This window comes from Poecile atricapillus, chromosome 2, assembly GCF_030490865.1.
Source record: "Poecile atricapillus isolate bPoeAtr1 chromosome 2, bPoeAtr1.hap1, whole genome shotgun sequence".
In the NCBI taxonomy this organism is placed as follows: domain Eukaryota; kingdom Metazoa; phylum Chordata; class Aves; order Passeriformes; family Paridae; genus Poecile; species Poecile atricapillus.
In genome coordinates this window covers 63,373,222-63,390,578 of record NC_081250.1, presented here as the reverse complement: position 1 = coordinate 63,390,578, position 17,357 = coordinate 63,373,222, and the positions used below count along the sequence as shown (strand labels likewise).

Genomic DNA, 17,357 nt, shown 5'->3' with positions numbered 1-17,357 from the left:
TATATGCAAATAAAATTTCTGTAATTTTGGCTTTTACTAGAAATCACGTCCACTATGCGTTTGTGTGACAAGGCACTTGTATATTAGTACTAAATGCTAAAGTACTAAGTACTAAATTAGTACTAAATGCTTCCTAAAGAAATTAATTTCCAATCCAGGGTGAAAAGTGAAGAGACATTCTTCACTAACTTCTTTACATTCCCCCTATCTATATCATGGACCACCATACATTTCACACAACTATCAGTAACAGCCTTCCTGTTGATGCAAGTTTCATACAAAGAGTGTATTGACACTCTTTATATTTATTTAAATTTAAATATATTTATTTAGATTTAAATTTATTTAGTTTCCTAAGACCATAAATGGACATTGTGGTAGCTGTTGGCCACTTCTGTGAGCCCTTGCCTTCAAGTATGGAGTTAGAAATGAACACTGCAGACTATTAGAGGAGTGGGGGATTGCACTGGCTTTGGGAAGCTTTCAGCAGAGCCGAGCAGATTCTTTGATTTGCCATGATCAAACATCCTGATTGACAGAGTATAACTTGAGTTCCATTTCTGACTCAGTGACTAAAGTTTGTTGTGAATTCTTCTAATGATGTCTCATGCAACTTCGTTGAATTAAAAATTATGACAGCTCTGCTCTCTGGGTGCTGCAGAGGTGGCACAACAGCAGCACTGACTGAAATCTCTGCTGTGGGTGCATGTTTGCTGCCTTTATCTCTTCTGCTGGATGTTACCCCTGCCCCTGGTCTTAAGGGCAGCAAGGCAGCCCTCAAAGCAGGCACTCAGCATAACCAAACCCTTTGTCAGCTGGAACATTTTCTCTGATTCTTTATTAGATTTCTGTCATGAAGTACAAGGTGCTGTGATGATTTGGGTAACTTTTTTTAGCCTGTGACCTGTATTTCTACTATTGTAGGCTCTGAACAGTTTTGTCAGTTCTGGATTGCTTTGTGGTTCTCCTGGGATAGGTAATGGCCTTCTGTACCTTCATCAAGCACTAACCTCGTAGGCATTGCTCAGTAAATAATTCCAATGCAAGGTAAACTTGCCTTGCTGCTGTTAAAATTCTCAGTCTTCTGAAAAGCCAGTAGATGGGGTGTGTGCAATTCCTGTGCGAAGTCACTGTACTTCTCAACCCAAAGATCCAACTGTAGTTTCTACATTTTTGTTGCAGAGACTGGTGTTGTTATCAATGGCTTCCCACATGAATCACAAATATAAGCAACCCTGAGTGGAAGCACCAAAAATTCTTGATTGATATTTTTGTATGAAGTACTCTGAACATGATCTACTGTGCACCTTCCAACACTGTTAGGTCTTTGAAATCTGGGTATGAATTTTTATCATAAGTTTCCCTCTCCTCCTCCCCGCCCCCCCCCCCCCCCCTTTTTTTCCCTTTTTTTTTTTTTTTAATTGAACTACTCATGAACTAGAAAGGTACTGGATAACTGAAAACAGACTGGGTTACCACAGACTTCTGCATAATTTGAGATTGCAGTATTAGGTATAGGTGCCATGGGGACGGCTAAGAAATACATCATGTTTTGTGTCTCCAAGGCCAGCATGTAAGAGTAAACATCTATCATGTAGACATGATTCTGTTGATCATAGATGTAAAAATTGAATTTGCTAGCAAATTAAAATATTTTCCTCTTGTTAATAGTGATCATGTGAACAATCATGTTAATACAAACCGTAGAAAGGGTCACTGGTCACATCCCAGAGTGGATTTCATGCCTGTAGGTCAGTTATGACAGTTATGGAAGACTTGAAATAGGAGGGAATCTAAAACAGGAGACAAATGGCTTTGGAACAGAGGACTCCCTGAGTTGTTCTCCTTAGAGGTCACAGCAGAGCAGAGCATGAACCACAATGGAAATAAGCTTGCCAAGGTAATTTACATAATCCAAAATGAAACTGTCTAGAGATTGAGTCCTGTTAAGTAGGCCCTAGCTGCTTATACCTCATTGGCAATGGAGAAACCTTCAAATGGTTTGGTAATAGTTAACCAAGAGAGCTCCACAATCCATGTCTGAAAGGTATGAATGCAAGCTGGAAGTATGTTACCAAGAAATAAGTTACAATTAGAATACTATATTGAAGATAACTCATGAGAAGAAGTGTGAACACATAGGGCAAGGATGCACAGCTAAAGTTCTCTGAGAGATACTTGGGAAAAAATGTTTTACATATGCATGTGCACTCTGCTCCAAGCTATTAATGCAATTATGGGAAGGTAGAAATCTTCAAATAGCAGAGCACCTTCAATTACTTCAGAAGAAAAATTAGGTAGTGGAATATGACAGGGTCCTGGAGGCACGGGTTTTGTTTGTGCCTGTGATGAAAGGGGCAAGTAACACGAACGTGTTGCCTGTTATGCTGCCTTTCAGAAGAGAACCACCAGAGCTGTGTTTTAATCTGGTGTGGTAAAGTGTGCCCAAAATACTCTGAGTGTTTAACGGTTGCACGAATTATTCACTTTCCTAGCAGTCTGATTTCATATTATAATCTGTTTCTCTTCTGTCTTTAATGTGCAATTCTGCTGAGCCTGCAGCTCACATTGGCTGCCTCGAGCAGACGGCAGGTCAGCTTTTGAATGTAGAAGAATTCATGAAATTTAAGTATTTTGTGTACAGTTAATGGCAGTTGTGCAAGTACAAAGACTTTGCTTTATCAGCAGATGTGGTCTAGGTTTACATTTATGTCCACATTCAATCCTTACATTATTGCAGTTGAGAGAAAAAAAATCAGGAGCTTGGTGCAGTCTGTAACAGCTTTGGTAGCTGGCCAGTGCACTTATCCTTGAGTAAAGCACATGGTAGGGTGGTTCTTTCTTCCATTAACTCTTTGATGCTTGGAAACAGGGATGATTCACACGATGTGACAGGGAGGGGAAATTACTATAAATGCAAGATTAGCAAAAACTTTGTACTCACCTTGTGCCAAGCCAGAAAGGGATTTCTGTACTATGGGAATGATTAGGTGGCAATGTTTGCTGGACTGCTGTGACAGACAAGGCATATTTGAGAAGGCGATCCAGCCATGCTGGAGTCTGCATGGTAAGTGGAGGGCAGCCTTTCCACTTGGAAACAAGTATTGGGTTGGGAACTTTCTGGTTAAGTCTGCTGTTGTTTGCAATAGCGCAGCTGTTTCCCTTGTGACACGGCTGTGTGTCCTCACTTCTTGCCTGAGCTGGTGCTGGAGTTTGGAGTAGAAGGCTTTTTGCCATCATTGCTCCTGTCTGGTAAAGGGTTTTGGTGTTTCTTCTTAGTTTGGGACAGGTGAGGAGGAATCATATCCATGCATCGAAGAAATGATGATGAGCAGAGTGCAGATGGAAGGCCACATACCCCTCCTTCCCAGAAATAACCAGACCCGATGCAGGAGCTTGTTTGTAGCACCTCAGCTTGGCCCAGCCAAGCATCCACCATGTGGTGAGCAAAGCGGGGTGGGACTTAGTTGCAAGGTGAGTAGTGTGATTTCCAAATGCTATGGAGTGGAGTCATTCCCAAGCAATGTTAGGAGCTTTTTTCTCAGGGTTAAGTAGTGTGCTGTCCTCCTTTAAACTGGGGAGATGGCTGTCTGGGAAAAGGATATGAAAAATAGATGGGCTTAAATTGAAACCTGGCATCTGGAACAGCTTTGGCAGACCTCGAGATAATACTTCAAAGTTGTTCAGCCCCACAAGGTACAGTGTAATTTTCTGCTTGGTGAAAGTATTACTTGGGAACAGGGATCATTCTTGGGGCCTCCTTTTGCAGGGCACTGTCACACTAGGTAGAAAATAGCTCCTCCTGACTGAGCTGACTCTGAGCCTGCCATTCTGAGCTGCTTACTTGCCTGTTCTCTGTCTCCCCAAGAATTTAGCAGCAAACCTTTACTCTGAATAAATTTTACCACACTGAGCAACAGACTGTAAATATGTCTGAGCATTACTGATTCTCCTTTTACTCTACTGAAATGATCTTCCGTATTTTAGAATCATTGAAGCTGAAGCAACATAAATATTCTGTGTTTCATGACAGCATGAAAGGAGCATGGCCTCCTAATTACCTGGCTATTCAAATGTGTGCAGGAGCACTGGGAAAGTGCAAGGCTCCCTCAGCTCCCTGCAGTTTGTCAGGTATCTATCTCCTTACAAGATTGGGTTTGGACACTGAAGGGAAATTTAGCACATTGGCTTGTCTACGATTTTACCATTCTGGCATTGAAGGGGTGATTCCCAAAGTTTAGTGATCAGAGGCAGAGAATATCCTTCCACAGGCAGTTAGTGTCTGTAATTCTCAACATAGCTCCTGAACCTACTTCCACTTTTGGTGGTTTACAAGGGAGAAGGCAAGTCAGCCTTATTCAGTTGTTTTAGCCACGTGTGTTTGGAGGTCATTCTGAAATACAATTAATACATGCCTGCACAGAGGTAGGCTGTAAGTTTACTAATTGGTTTTGATGCTGTTTGCTGCTTGAATGTTGGTGATTTTTTTATCTAAGGTGAAAAGAGCATAATTATTTTAAACTTATAGCAACCCCCCATTTTCTCTTAAATGTCTTGATATGAAGTAATTTAAACTAAATTTCTGCACAGATACTTTCCAAGAGATTGGCTGTCAAGTACAATAAAAAAATCTACACTTTCACAGGGACCCAATGAGACTTTTAAAATTTAGATTTATTCACAACGTTAAATGTGGTTGAAGATGTCATTTCTTAAACAGCACTTTTAGAAGTAGTTAGCTTAAAAGTATAGCAATTCAAAGCACAGAGGGAATGATTTTGAAGTGTAAAGTCTTGAAACACAACGCAGAGGTTGACAGTTTCACTACAATTAGAAGCAAGGCAGGCACAACTCCCACTTCTGAAAACTTTCCTATTGCACTGCTTCCTCTCTTGGCCTAGAAAACCTGAAAAAAAAACTCTTTGAGTGGCTTTGCTTATTGACTTAACATAGTTATACTCAATAGCATTAGGAGACAGAGCAGAAAGGGCTGCCAAATGTGTCTGTAAAGAATAATCTTTACAGAAAGCTTCAGAGAGGTATTTTTTCCACATGCTTTCAATGTCCTGAGAATGCTGCTTTTTTCAGGAAAGCAAGTTTTAGGGTAGTTTGGGGTTTTTTGTATTTTCTTTTTATTTTCACTTTTTTTTTTTTTTTTTTTTTTTTTTTTTTAAACAAGGCTTGTTTTGTTAGGAAACCACTCCCTTCTGCTACTGCATTTAGACTCACTGCTAATTGCCTTTTGGTTAAAGACATTTTCCATGAATTGCCACATTCCCCCACACTGTTACAACTTCTCACTGATTATGCTATGTTAGCGGCACTTCTGCCTGCTGCCTTTGGGAGGAATGTCTGAGAGAAGGATTTGGTTGGTGTACCTGGAAAATTGTGAGGTTTACAGGAACAGAGGTTTGTAGCTGCTAAGACACGGCAGAGGCTCTTCCTCCCAGACTAAGATGGTATATTCTATATTATATATATTGCAATATATTATAGAAGATAAGGGGGTATAAGGAGGGCATCCTGTTACTATGGTAGTTTATGCACTGCTCTACTGTGCATGCCACTGCTGAGGATTTTGCATAAGCAGTCCTGGAAAGGTGGTGTGTGGTGTGTTAGGCTTATATTTTCTGTCCTAGTCACACAATGTAGTGAGAAGTCAACCCTAAACTCTGGTGCCAGAGAGGGTGTGGGAGGGGGTGATCTTCCAGGAACCCTACAGGCTTACTGAGCTCCTTGAGGTGCCCAAAGAGCCTAGCCTCCAAACTTGTCTTTGTCCTATAGCCTGGGGACAGCATAAGCTTCTCCTTAGCCCAGCTCTGTCCTCTGCAGCAAAACCTCCTGGAGCAGCTGTATAAAAGATCACTGACTGAAGCTCAAGCACTGAACAGGGGAACTGGATGTAGCAGAGTTGTTCAGCACAGCTAATCCACTTAAACTATGGACTTTATCATCTGCTGATCTCCAGGGGTGGCTGCTCTCTTAGGTGTGATAGCTAAAGAGGCTTTGGCTTGAGCTAGTTTCAGGGCAGTCAAAACCTGCAGCTCGGGCTGAGGATCTGGTTACACCAATTTGGCCCTGACCCAACCAAACGTGGTTAAAAGTGAGAGGTTGTGAGAGATAAAACCCTCTGCTTAAGCCTTGTCCTAGCTCAGGAGCTGATCAGTGTGTTCAAGTGCTTTTCCAGTCTTAACTGCTTTGATCACAGGTAGGGCTTGCTTGGTCTGTGAACGGGGATGAGCTTTGCCAGTAAAAGCCCTCTTTTGAACTAGGATAATTGCATCCACAGGGCTATAGTTAACGTTTCTGCTTTAATTGTGTCACTGCACATAAGTGTACACATCTTTTACAGGTAAAACCCTTCTAATTTCTAATGCAGTAACCGTGGTTGGGTCTCACCTACACTGTGGCTGTTGGTCGTGGTGCAGGAGGAACAGCTGGTGTTGTAACAGGATCTCTGACTACATGAATCTGTTGTCCAGCCCATGGCATATGAAGGTTTTCACCTCAGAGTGGTGGTTAAACAGTTCAGGTCCATCCAATATGCCAGTGCTGGCTGAAGGCAAGCCCAGTGTGGCATTTTCTGCCATGTGACAGTGAGCAGGAGTAGCTGCAGCCCACAGGAGCAGGCAGTGGGCACTGCTCCTGCCCTGCTGTCATTTATCTGGGATGAAACCTTTATTTGTTTAATACCCTTTTTTACTGTTGAGGGGAAGAGAGAGGGACAAGGAGCAGTGTGTGGTACGCTGCCGAGTCCTCTACTGTCTTCCTTGCAGTAGTAGAAGACATCCAGAGATCCTAAAACTCGGTAGTCTTTTGTGAAGAAGACTTCTGATGTTCCTTTTGCCAAATTATTACTAAAATTATTATAGACCAAATATATATCAAATAATTCTCTGCAGCTAATCCTTGCTTACCACAGGGAGGTAGAAACAGCAGTGCTGCAGTCCTGTTGATTCTGGTCCCACCACAGGCCATGCAGCTAGGAACCATTCTGACAGCACCCATGTATCACTCATATCACTGGGTACAGAAACCTGCTCCCTGCTTTCCCTCAGCAGCAGAGAGGCAGAAATGAAGGCAGAACTCAATCTGAGTTTCAGAAAAGGCTGAAACTGGTTTGTTGGCATAGAGAGAGAACCAGGAAACAGAAACACCTGTGCTGCATAGCTTTGGGCAGGTCAATTATCCCATCTCCAGTGAAATTCTTTTTTGCATAAGGTATAAATAACAATACTCAATTTACCTTGCAGGGGTATTACAGAGTGTGCAGTTAATTTTTTTCCACAGTGTTTGTGGTATGTAAAACCCTAAACGAGTGCAAAGCATTATTATGATTTAATTTTATTGAGGGTTAAATATTGGTGACATGCCCAGCTGAGCACTTGTTGGCAGTGAGCGAGGCAAGTGACCAGCAGCAAGCATGTTTGGCAGCAGGCAATGGACAAAAAAGGAAATCATCACTAACTTACTCCAGTCATACCTATTTTTTTTCCTGTCTTGTCACTGTACATTTCCCATTAAGCAGATGGAGATGATCAAAATATCAAATTGGAACTCTGTGGTTTAATAGACTTACATTTTACTGTTTAAAAGGCAAATAAAGGTTAATGACATGAAAATTTGTCTTGTAGGTGAGTGAGAGAGTGGAAGTGCCTCCAAACATACCCTGAATAGTCCTTAAATAATATCTTTTAGGAACAGACATACCTGATGGGTTATGTGGCAGATTTTTCACTGGGTCAGTAGCATGCCAAGGCTGCTGGTTCCTCCACATTTCATGCTATTGTTGAAGGGTTTGCACTGGATTAAAAACGTGGATGAAAATCACTTGGACAGGGTTGGTACCTCATGGCACCATCATGAGCAGGGTGTGTGGGAGCAGGGGTTGTGCAGGCACCTGTGTTGGGGGGTTCTCCCGAGTTTGAAACATGAGTCAGTGCCAGACGACACTGTGTGTCTGTGTAGAGCTGCCGAGTGGAAGAGAGAGAGGGACAGACAGCGTGTGTGGCTTCCCTGCCTGGCTCCAATCTCATGGGAAATGGGGGCTTCCTACTGGTGGGGTTACCCTCAAGTGCCAGCACTCCAGCGGGTTTCAGGTGTGCCTCGGGCATTTTGTTACTGCCTGCTCACTTTCATTCATTTTTATTAGGTATGAAATGCAGACTCTTGTTCTAATTACCGCTGGTAGACAATAGCACAATCGAGTAACAATCTTCTGGCAATGGGGGCTAATGTCTGCCCTCGGAAAACTGCACTCCAAGCATGGTGGAGACAGGTATTCCTGGCAGAGAGGAAGGATTTGACCTGCACTTTCCCTGTATTTGTTAATTCAACATCTCTGCTCTGTGAGTGTCCTGAGAGACAGGTCCAGAGGTCAGCAAAGCAGAAATGGATCTTCTTTTAAGTGTCTTCTTTTAAGCTTTGGGTCAAAGTCTGCATCATACCCTTATTCTTGTTGGATTTGAAAACATTGTTTGGCCCTGGATTTTTTCAGGGTTTTTTTCCCTTTCTTCCCCAGCTCCAAAAGCTGACATGGTCACTTACCCAAACACAGTAATAGCATCAGCTCCACAGTTAACTTCTCATTTAGTGGTGTTTCTGAAAATAACAATTGCTGCAAGAAAACAAATGGTAGACATGCAGCATATGTTGCACATAATGTTAATTTGTTGCCTTTTTTGAAAAAAAACTGCAGTATGAAATTTAGGGAGCAAATCTCAAACCCTGTGAAATTCATGGCACAATGCCAGTTTATTTGAAAGAACCGTACATTTGTCCCTAAATCTTACAAGTCCTTAACTACAATTTGCTTTCTCATATGCCACTCATCTCTAAGATGATACTCCTTTTTTGGCTTTATTAATTATCATTATTGTTGTTGCTGTTATTATTCCAGGAAATCTGTATGGGAGGAACGCTGAAATCTTAAAAATAGCATTTTCATGTCCTCCTACTCACTGTACTTCGTGCATAGAATGCCTTTTATAAATGCAGACTTGCTGCTTGGCTAGATAAAAGAAACTGTCACTTGATTTCCATAACGAAGTCATTCCCAGGAGGATTTAATTGTTTTAGCAATAAAATTTTTCTAAAAGGCCTTTTATTTTGCTTGAGAAAGATAACAGGAATGAACTTCTGAGTGGTTATTCTACAAAACAATTAGAAGAAAGCAAGACTGTCTTGATTTGATGTAAGGAGATTTGTATGTGTATGAATTCCCTTTCATGTAAGATGAGAATAAACTCCCAACTGAAAATCAAGTTAGAAACATCCCCCCAACAACCTTACCCAAAACACTGTTTCGCTCCTTGCTCACAGACATGACACGTATCTTTATCAGGACTCTCCTGCATAAATTTGGTCATATCCTGGAGTTCAGCCCTATTTCAAAAGGCACTTGCATAACTTCTGATTCAGATACTTTCCTGAATTAGAGGCAGTCAAGGATAATCATTGCCAATTATTACAATGCATTAATTTTGTTACCAGGTATGTTCGTATTCGTGGGGAGGAATGATTTCTGCATGCTGCATTAGGGCTGAGCACTCCCTGAAGCAGGGATGGTGCTTTGGCTGTGAGTGCACACTCTGTGGAGCACAGTGCAGGCACAGTCTCTCCTTGCTCACATGCACCATGCTGCCCTGGCCTCTCTGACCACTTCTCCAGCATTTCTCACCCCTTTTCTCAGCTGCTTTGTTCTTTTTCTCTGAATGCTGAACATGTTAAAGCTCGTCAGAATTACAGCATCAGAGAAGATGTAGAAAGCATATCCAGTAAGTGAAAGGTCCTACTGCATGTATTTAGTTTTTTGGGTTTTTTTTAGGGAGATGAGGCTGTCTCTCATTTGGACATATTTTGAGCCACGCTTGCATTTTCCTGAAGTGTGAATCAATGTGTTTACCACTTCAGGTACCGCAGACAACCTACTACTCTAGGTAGATACACGCAATAAGAAACAAAAGGGATTAGGAGAAAAAAAAAATTCTTTGTAGTCAGGAAAACCTTTATGGATTTGGCATCATACTTAAAATTGCATTGTATTAAAGAAATGCAACAATTTCAGAAATTATTATTTATAGGAAGATTTGTGAATTCAGGATGTGATATTCTGACTCACCCGACAGCAAACATGTTTGCGCTCCGGCTGGTATGACTCACACTGACATTTGTCTTAAGCGTGGCAATTGTTTTAGCCCTCTGCTTGGTGCAGGATGAATGAACAGGCTGAGCTCCACTGTTGCAGATTTACTACGTGCAGCCACCCTGGTAAATTGCAGGCTCAGCTGTGGAGTATTTCCTGTCACACACACACACATGTGCACAAACATACACGTGTGCAGACCCCCCCTCACGCCCCAGTAATGCTTTACTGCTAAATACTAGATTCATAGAAAGGAAATGCATAATTACAGCACTGCCTTTTGCACCACATAAAGCAGGCCACATCAAAAGATGTTTGTCATTAATGTTTCAACAGGTAATCTCTGGAATTACTGCCAAGTCGTGTTCCTGTTACTTAGCGCTCAGTGTTGAAATCATTGAAATCTTTGTTGTAAGCCAGCATAGTCATCTTAATCCTGCAAAAAAGTTAGTCAATAGTGCCTTTGTTTTCCAGCTCTGTATCACGTTGCATCAGCAGTGCAGAAGACGTGGCGGCACTGGAAGCGGGGAGAAGGTTAAGGGTGCGTTCTGGGCTGACTTCCTAAGGAAACGAAGCTCACGTGGTGGCATTGTTTGTGCCCGTGTGTGTCCCCCCAGCCTGGCAGCTGGTGTAAGTCTGGTCCTCCTCAACCCTGTATGCTGCACAGGTAGAGGAGATGGGGAAGCTGCTCCCTGAAAACTCTGTGTAAGTAGCAGATGAATAGCTCTGGGCACCTGTGGCTGAACCCAGCAAGGCAAAGGCCATGGCCGAGACTCAAATCTTACTGGCACCAGGGAGTTGGTCCCATGGACATCTCCTGGAATTATTGCTGCCACCAGAGATCAAGCCTCTTCTCTGGTTGTCTGGGTTGTAGCATTAACAATCTTCTTCAGGAGGTTTTTGTCTCTGGCTACTTAAAATACTGCAATTAAACAGAATCTCAGCCCATGCTTTTTTGTGCTGCTGCTGTTTGCAGCTCATATCATTTGGATTCCCCCTTCAACACCATCTTTGCACGAGAGCTGTGGCCATCGTATGAGAGGTGTCAGTATCTGTTATGAAGGCCCTTGAGATTCCTCTCATCTGTTGCAAGTTAATAGGGTGCTGCAGTTCTTCAAATATGCAGGAGGCTCATTGTCTCCACTCAGGGCTGAGCTGCATTTTTTGCATAATAGCTTCCATAAAAGAGAAAGAGAAATATTTGTGTCACGTAACAGAAGCATCCAGAGTGGTTATTTTTATTGCTTATATCTGTTCAACATTACTGGCTCTCAGCCTGAATTATTATGGACCATTTGCATTCTTTTCTCAATCTCTTCTGCTCAGAAGATCTGTAGGAATGAGTGTGTTACAAACACACAGGCAATAGAGATGTTTTTACTTTAAACCTCTGTATGAGAATGAAGAAAGTTGGCATCCTAAGAGAAATGTAGATCTGTGTTGAAATTTTCCCCCCCACCTACCAGTATTCCTGCTTTGATAGCCATGAAAAAGTGGCAAATAGGGAGTGCTGATGTGAATAAGGTGATGGATTCTTATCAAGAAGTATGTCATTGACATCTGATAGGAAGTATTTGTGAGGTATTTTTCCTCTTATGGGTCTGCACTGTTGCTGCTTAGACAAAACAACCTGAACAAGCTCCTCTTAGTTTTCACCTGTTGGCATTGTGTGTTGCACTCACAGCCCACCTCCTGACCTGCTATTTTTGTACCTTACGTTGCACTCCCTTTCTGGAGGAAAATCACATGGAACTTCAAAACTAAGCCCACTAAGAGAAGCACAAGCCTAAGCACAGTCTAACTTCAAGTCTTTTGGGAAAAGCTGGGTATTAATGAAGTACAAATAAGGAGTATGATTGTAATTGCATTTATTTGTGTAAAAGTGATGTCTCTGAGGTCCTAGTTAGATTTGTGTTTGTACTGTTACTAGGCATCATGTAAATCCAGAGTGTGAGTTTGAGCTGTTCTGCATTTTTTCCTAAGTACAACTGCGGTGATGAACCTTCATCTGTTTTCCAGTCAATTGTACAAAGGTGTTGAGATTAGGGAATAGGTTACAAGAGCAGTGGAGATGGCTCTGGGAGCAAAGTTGCTTCCATGGTTTCCAGAAGAGGTTTAGAAGGGCAGATGAGTCCAGTGAGTACAGCTGAAAACTCTCAGTCTGTTTGCACAGGCTGATGCTAAAATAAGTGGTGGATTACCTGAGCCTTAAGTCGTGAAAAATACCTGCTGTGGGTGAAGCAATGATGAATAATGGTCTTTAGATTAAGTCTCGGGACACCAATTTCTAGATGACTCACAGCTAACGTTAGCTGTGCAGAGTCAGTGGCCATCTGCAGTAGTGGCTCCTGCACTGGAGGGTGTGAGCTGCAGCCTTGCCCTTTCAGCCCCAGGTGCTGCTCCCACCTCTGTACTGCTTGCAGATAGATGTTCCTGTCCTGCATTTTCTCTCTGAGTAGGCACTCATGTTAGAGATGCTTTTCACACAGGAAAGATGTCTGGGCTGGGATGTCCCGTGTTCACAGAGATGGGGAAGGCAACATTGATGTTCTTCCTTCTGCTACAAATCATGGGGAAGGATGGATTGCTTCCTTGTTTGAGCCCCATGATCTCCATGCTGTTTTTCTGGTTTAGCACTTGCAGGATATATGCAAAGTGCTAACAACTTGATTTACTCTTCCCATGCACCCAGATAGTTACTCACCCTGCACAAAGTGGCTGTAACACCTTGTGTTGACCACATGCAAAACCATGGGAAATGTTTGTTTACATGACAAAGCTGTGGAGGATCAAGCTTCAGATGAGGAATGGATGCTAAACAGAAATCAGAGTGATGCCTGCCTGTTTTATGCAAACAGAACTTCTTTTGTCCTAAGGCGATACTGCTTCACCAAAACATTAAATTAGGCATAATTGGAACTTAAGTATTTTTTACACTAGCAGAGCATCAGCAGGAGCCTTTGCTAGACAAAATGTCAGAGGATTTTCAGATGGGCAAAGTTTGGTATGGCTGGTGTAGAGAGGCTTTTATTAACTTGAAATCTAAAAGATAGTAAATTCTTGGTTGGTTTGTGGGTTTTGGGTTTTTTCTTCATTATTTTTTATTTTTAATTTCCATTAGAATCTTTTATTGTGTAAAGTCAGCTAAACCTGTTGAAAATAATTTAGAAGTTTTTTTCCTGACAGAATAGATGATACACACATTAGGTAATTGAAATCATGCACACTCCAAGAAGATAAAACCTCACCCTTCCCATTTGTGGTGAGACAGGATTGAACCTGTCTAAAACTATTTCATGTAGAGGGAGAATAAAGCAGGAAATGAATTATGGTTTTATTTGAGTTGAAGGATTAGTTGAGGGATAATAGTGAACAACGAAACAACTTGGGCACAATGCTGCCATCTCTTAAACAGTTTTATTAGCTTATGCTGATTTGTGAATTAGGGAAACCAAATTATGTCATGCAAGAGAGCAAAGGATGACAATTAAAAACCTGCAGGAAAGGACTAGTAAAATGGTAATCTCTCACTGCCTGATCTTCAAAGCAAGATGGGAGAGCATGACCTTTTCTTGGAATAAATACAGGATATTGCACGTAGCCAACTTCTGGTTTTCAGGTTTTGCCAATTTGCAGTTGCTTGCTTGTACTACAGTCCTTATTTGCTGATTGCCCTGGGGTCTAATTTTAGTCTCAAAATACTCCCGAGAAGTACTTCCATGTTCTTTGATTTGAGATCTGTTCATGTCTCAATTACACTTCTAATCTGTCAGCACAATGTCCTTTTTAGCTCTCAAAGACAGGGCTATGCTGTGATATTTGAGAAACCATAATGCTGTGAGACCATGCAAAACAGCTTCCTTGGTAACGCTTCCCATTTATAGCAGAGATGTGATCGGTAACCGTGTATGTGATAATGATTTGTTGATCACATTGAAACTTCAGTCACAAAGTCTGGTTAAGACCTAACTGTACTGTGAACCAGCTTTCTCTGCTGGTCCCTCCAAGTTATGTTTTACATGTCCCATGAAGAGCATGTCATCAGAGCCCATGAGAACTGCATAACAAAAAGATTGTCCCAATTAGGGACTGAGTGCTCGGCTCTTCAGGTGAGGGTTGTGCTTCAAGAGGCAGTATCTCTCCATGTATCCTGAATTTTGTGCTGTGCTATCTTTAAATCTTAAGCATAAAAGTACCTGGGAACATTTGCAGGCAGACATGCCTTGGCCCTCACTGAGTGAAGTGCCTATGGGTAAGGTCAAGTGAGCAAGTTGTAGCAAATTAAACTAGCTTGTGAATTTATCATCTGCTCCATAATAACTGGCTGTGTGCATGGTACAAAGGCACCCAGAGGTGAATACAAGGTCTCTTGCCCCTTTTTTTTGCCTGAGGTGTAAGCTACCTTGCTTTGTGTCATCTTTCCTGTGAAATGTGAGCGCGTGGAGAAGGTATCTACCACCACTGCACAGGTGCTGCTTGTGCTCTGTTCTGTGTCCCTTGCTCTGGAGTCTGCAAGACACATTCCAGGCTGACGTCAAGATCACTGCATAGCTAGCAAGCAGCCTCACTCTTGATTCAGTGATCAAAGCCCTGGTTTGGGCAGTCGGAGCCTTGCTAACTTGAACAGAATCAAAACCCTAATCCCACTTGTTGAAGTTACTGGAAGGAGTTAGTCACTGAGTGTGGTGGGTGTCAGCCCGAGGTTATGCACAGCTGACTCTCCAGGGAGGCTCACAGGGGTCTATCCAAGCAGGAGTTTGCAAGGAGTAGACTTCCCTGCTCTTACTAAAAATAATTGGAAACCATCTATTTTTGTTGGAAATGTTAAATATTTTCTCATAGTCATTTGGACTCCATTTAAAGGTTCCCCTGAATGCTGAATGACAAGAGATGAGAAATAAAAATTTTAACTTTTAGGGTTGCCAAATGATTGGGGGGGGAAAAAAACGTAAGTAATTTGCTAATGATGAAATCTTTCATTTTAACACTTAGAAGCAAAATGGTTTGAGTATTTTGAGCTGTGACAGTTTTTTTAATTGTGAGATTCTCATAATGTAAAGAAAAAAATAAATGGCTTGAAAATAAATTGGATTGGTTTTAAGCAAGGTTTCAAGGGCTTTTTTTAAAATAGGTCTGAGTTATTTTTCTCTCTTTGGTCTGCTTTCTAAAGTTAAAAATCTTGTGAGACCATGCCTGATGGTGTGTTTCTCTGTCAGATAAGAGTCCCAGTTCAGTAGAGGAGAGAAGCTGTTGACCAAAGTCTTGGAAGTGAAGCCAGGGCCTGGGTGTCAGGGTAGCGGTGACTGTCACACAGGAGTTGTAGCTCCTAAGAAACCACTGTCTTAAAAGGGGAAGATTTTTGAAACAGGTATCTTGCATTGTTACTTTCCATGAGGGAGACCACGAAGACACATGTGCCTTGACAGTAGTGGTCACTGTTGTCATCATTGCCAGGTGCCCGCCTGAGTCCCAGCCAGCTGTATACAGATTTACAGACACTGCTCCATGACGGTTTAGCCTTAGCCAGTAAATCCAGGAGTAGTCTTACACCAAAACTGGATCAGCTGGGCAGATACTGCTTTGAAAGGTTTTGTTGTTGTTTTTTGTGTTCAACTAAAACAGTCATAGGTGTAAAATTCTTTTGAATAGCAACTTTTTTTTTATCCTTGCATTGTCTTCTCTCTGCTCTTCACCCACGAACTGCACTTGTCCATCTGTCTGACTTGTTTCCCGCCTTCAGTAATGTGAGATTCATCTGCATTCATATGTAGCCATCTAATCTGAGCTCAGTGTCTAGACTCACTTTATGGAGAGAACCAGACCTTTCTAGAGAGTGAATCATTCTGTCCTAAACCAGATGCTTGATAGGTCAAATGAATCATTTTCTAGATTGCCTTGTTTCCTCCAACAAGCGAAGAGAGTTTGCACCGTCTAAGGTGTAGAGTTTTGTCCTCCTCTTGTTTTTGGTTCGAGGACATGGATTCCACCATAAGGCTGGTAGGACGGGATCCATGTGCGCAAATCCTCAAGTGACATGTGAAATGTTTGAGAAGCCTTACATTAAGGAGGTAGGAAATGTTGGTGGCACAAAGTGAAACTAAGAATTTAAGAAGCACAAGTAGATCATGTGAACCTGGCTCAAGGAAAAAATGTTCAATTTGTGGCCTGTGGAAATACACACTCTATTTTAAGTATTCTGTGTGGGGTTCACATAAAAATGAAACCCAGCAGTTTCTTCGTAGCCCAATAAAAAGGTTGAGGATAGTCTGATAACTTGTGTAGTAGGTAAAAAAAAATAAATTAAGAGTTGGTGCGCAATGAAATTTTGTCAAAAAAGCAAATAAAGAACCACACAATATTAAGAATCTTGAATATGAAAAATACTTCCTATTGAGGAACAGCAAGAATCTGTGTGTGTATTTTTGGTTCAGTACTTCTCTGTTATAATACTGCAGATAACCATGAAAATAGATAGGTGTTTGCATTCCCTCAGAGGATTTAATTGAGAACAAAAATCTTTCCTTTGTGGATCTCTCTGCACATTGTGGACTTTGTTTGCAGATACTTTTCTAAACAACAACTTAAAATAGTTTTTTCTTTCTCTAGATACAGCAACAGAAGTTTCTAAGAATTATTTTAATTATCTATCTGTTTCAGCAATTCTGAACCGGGTTTTAATTTTTTGTAATAATATGTATAGGGCAAATGACTGTTCCTATCCTAGATCAGTGCTTGTCATACACTCACTCTGTACTGGAATTTCCATCTTGGGAGCTCATTAAAAAATTCATTTGCTTCCAGGAGATGTAGGAGTCAATTATTCATTTGTTAAACAGCTCTATGGATTTTCCACTTTTTGTTCCTTGCTTTCCTTTCTTACTTGGTTTTGCTTTTGTTTTACAGCTCTACCTTACTTTATTTGAAAGAGGAAAGCCAGTGAGGACCTGTGAACAATCCAGCAGCTTCTGAAAAATCTTCATGCTAAAGGATAATCCAGAATTCCCTGAAGAAGAACATAGTGAATGTTGTGAGTTCATAGCAGTGATAACAATACTTACAATTGTGTCTTTTGGGAGGTAGTATCTGCCATGTAGTGTTTGGTCTCTTCCCTGTGCTTCCATTGAGCACCAAAGACTTGAATTTCTCTCCCTCTTTGTATTTTTTCTTTTAATGGGTTTAAGGGAAGACTAGTGTTATCTAAGGAAAGATGGTG

At 41.5% G+C, this 17,357-nt stretch overlaps 1 protein-coding gene across 8 annotated transcripts in view; it reads left to right on the top strand.

The window, feature by feature from the left end:
* Positions 1 to 17,357, top strand: part of ATXN1 (ataxin 1) — a 362,359-nt gene that overhangs the window by 260,569 nt on the left and 84,433 nt on the right. For 6 of the 8 annotated variants that reach the window (XM_058831292.1, XM_058831293.1, XM_058831295.1 and 3 more), the window contains one exon: positions 17,048 to 17,171. The gene's annotated coding sequence lies outside the window, so the exon portion shown is untranslated. Of the gene's footprint in view, positions 1 to 3,454; positions 3,475 to 10,830; positions 10,850 to 17,047; positions 17,172 to 17,357 lie in introns of those variants that run through there. The other 2 variants (XM_058831299.1, XM_058831298.1) reach the window with 2 other exon arrangements.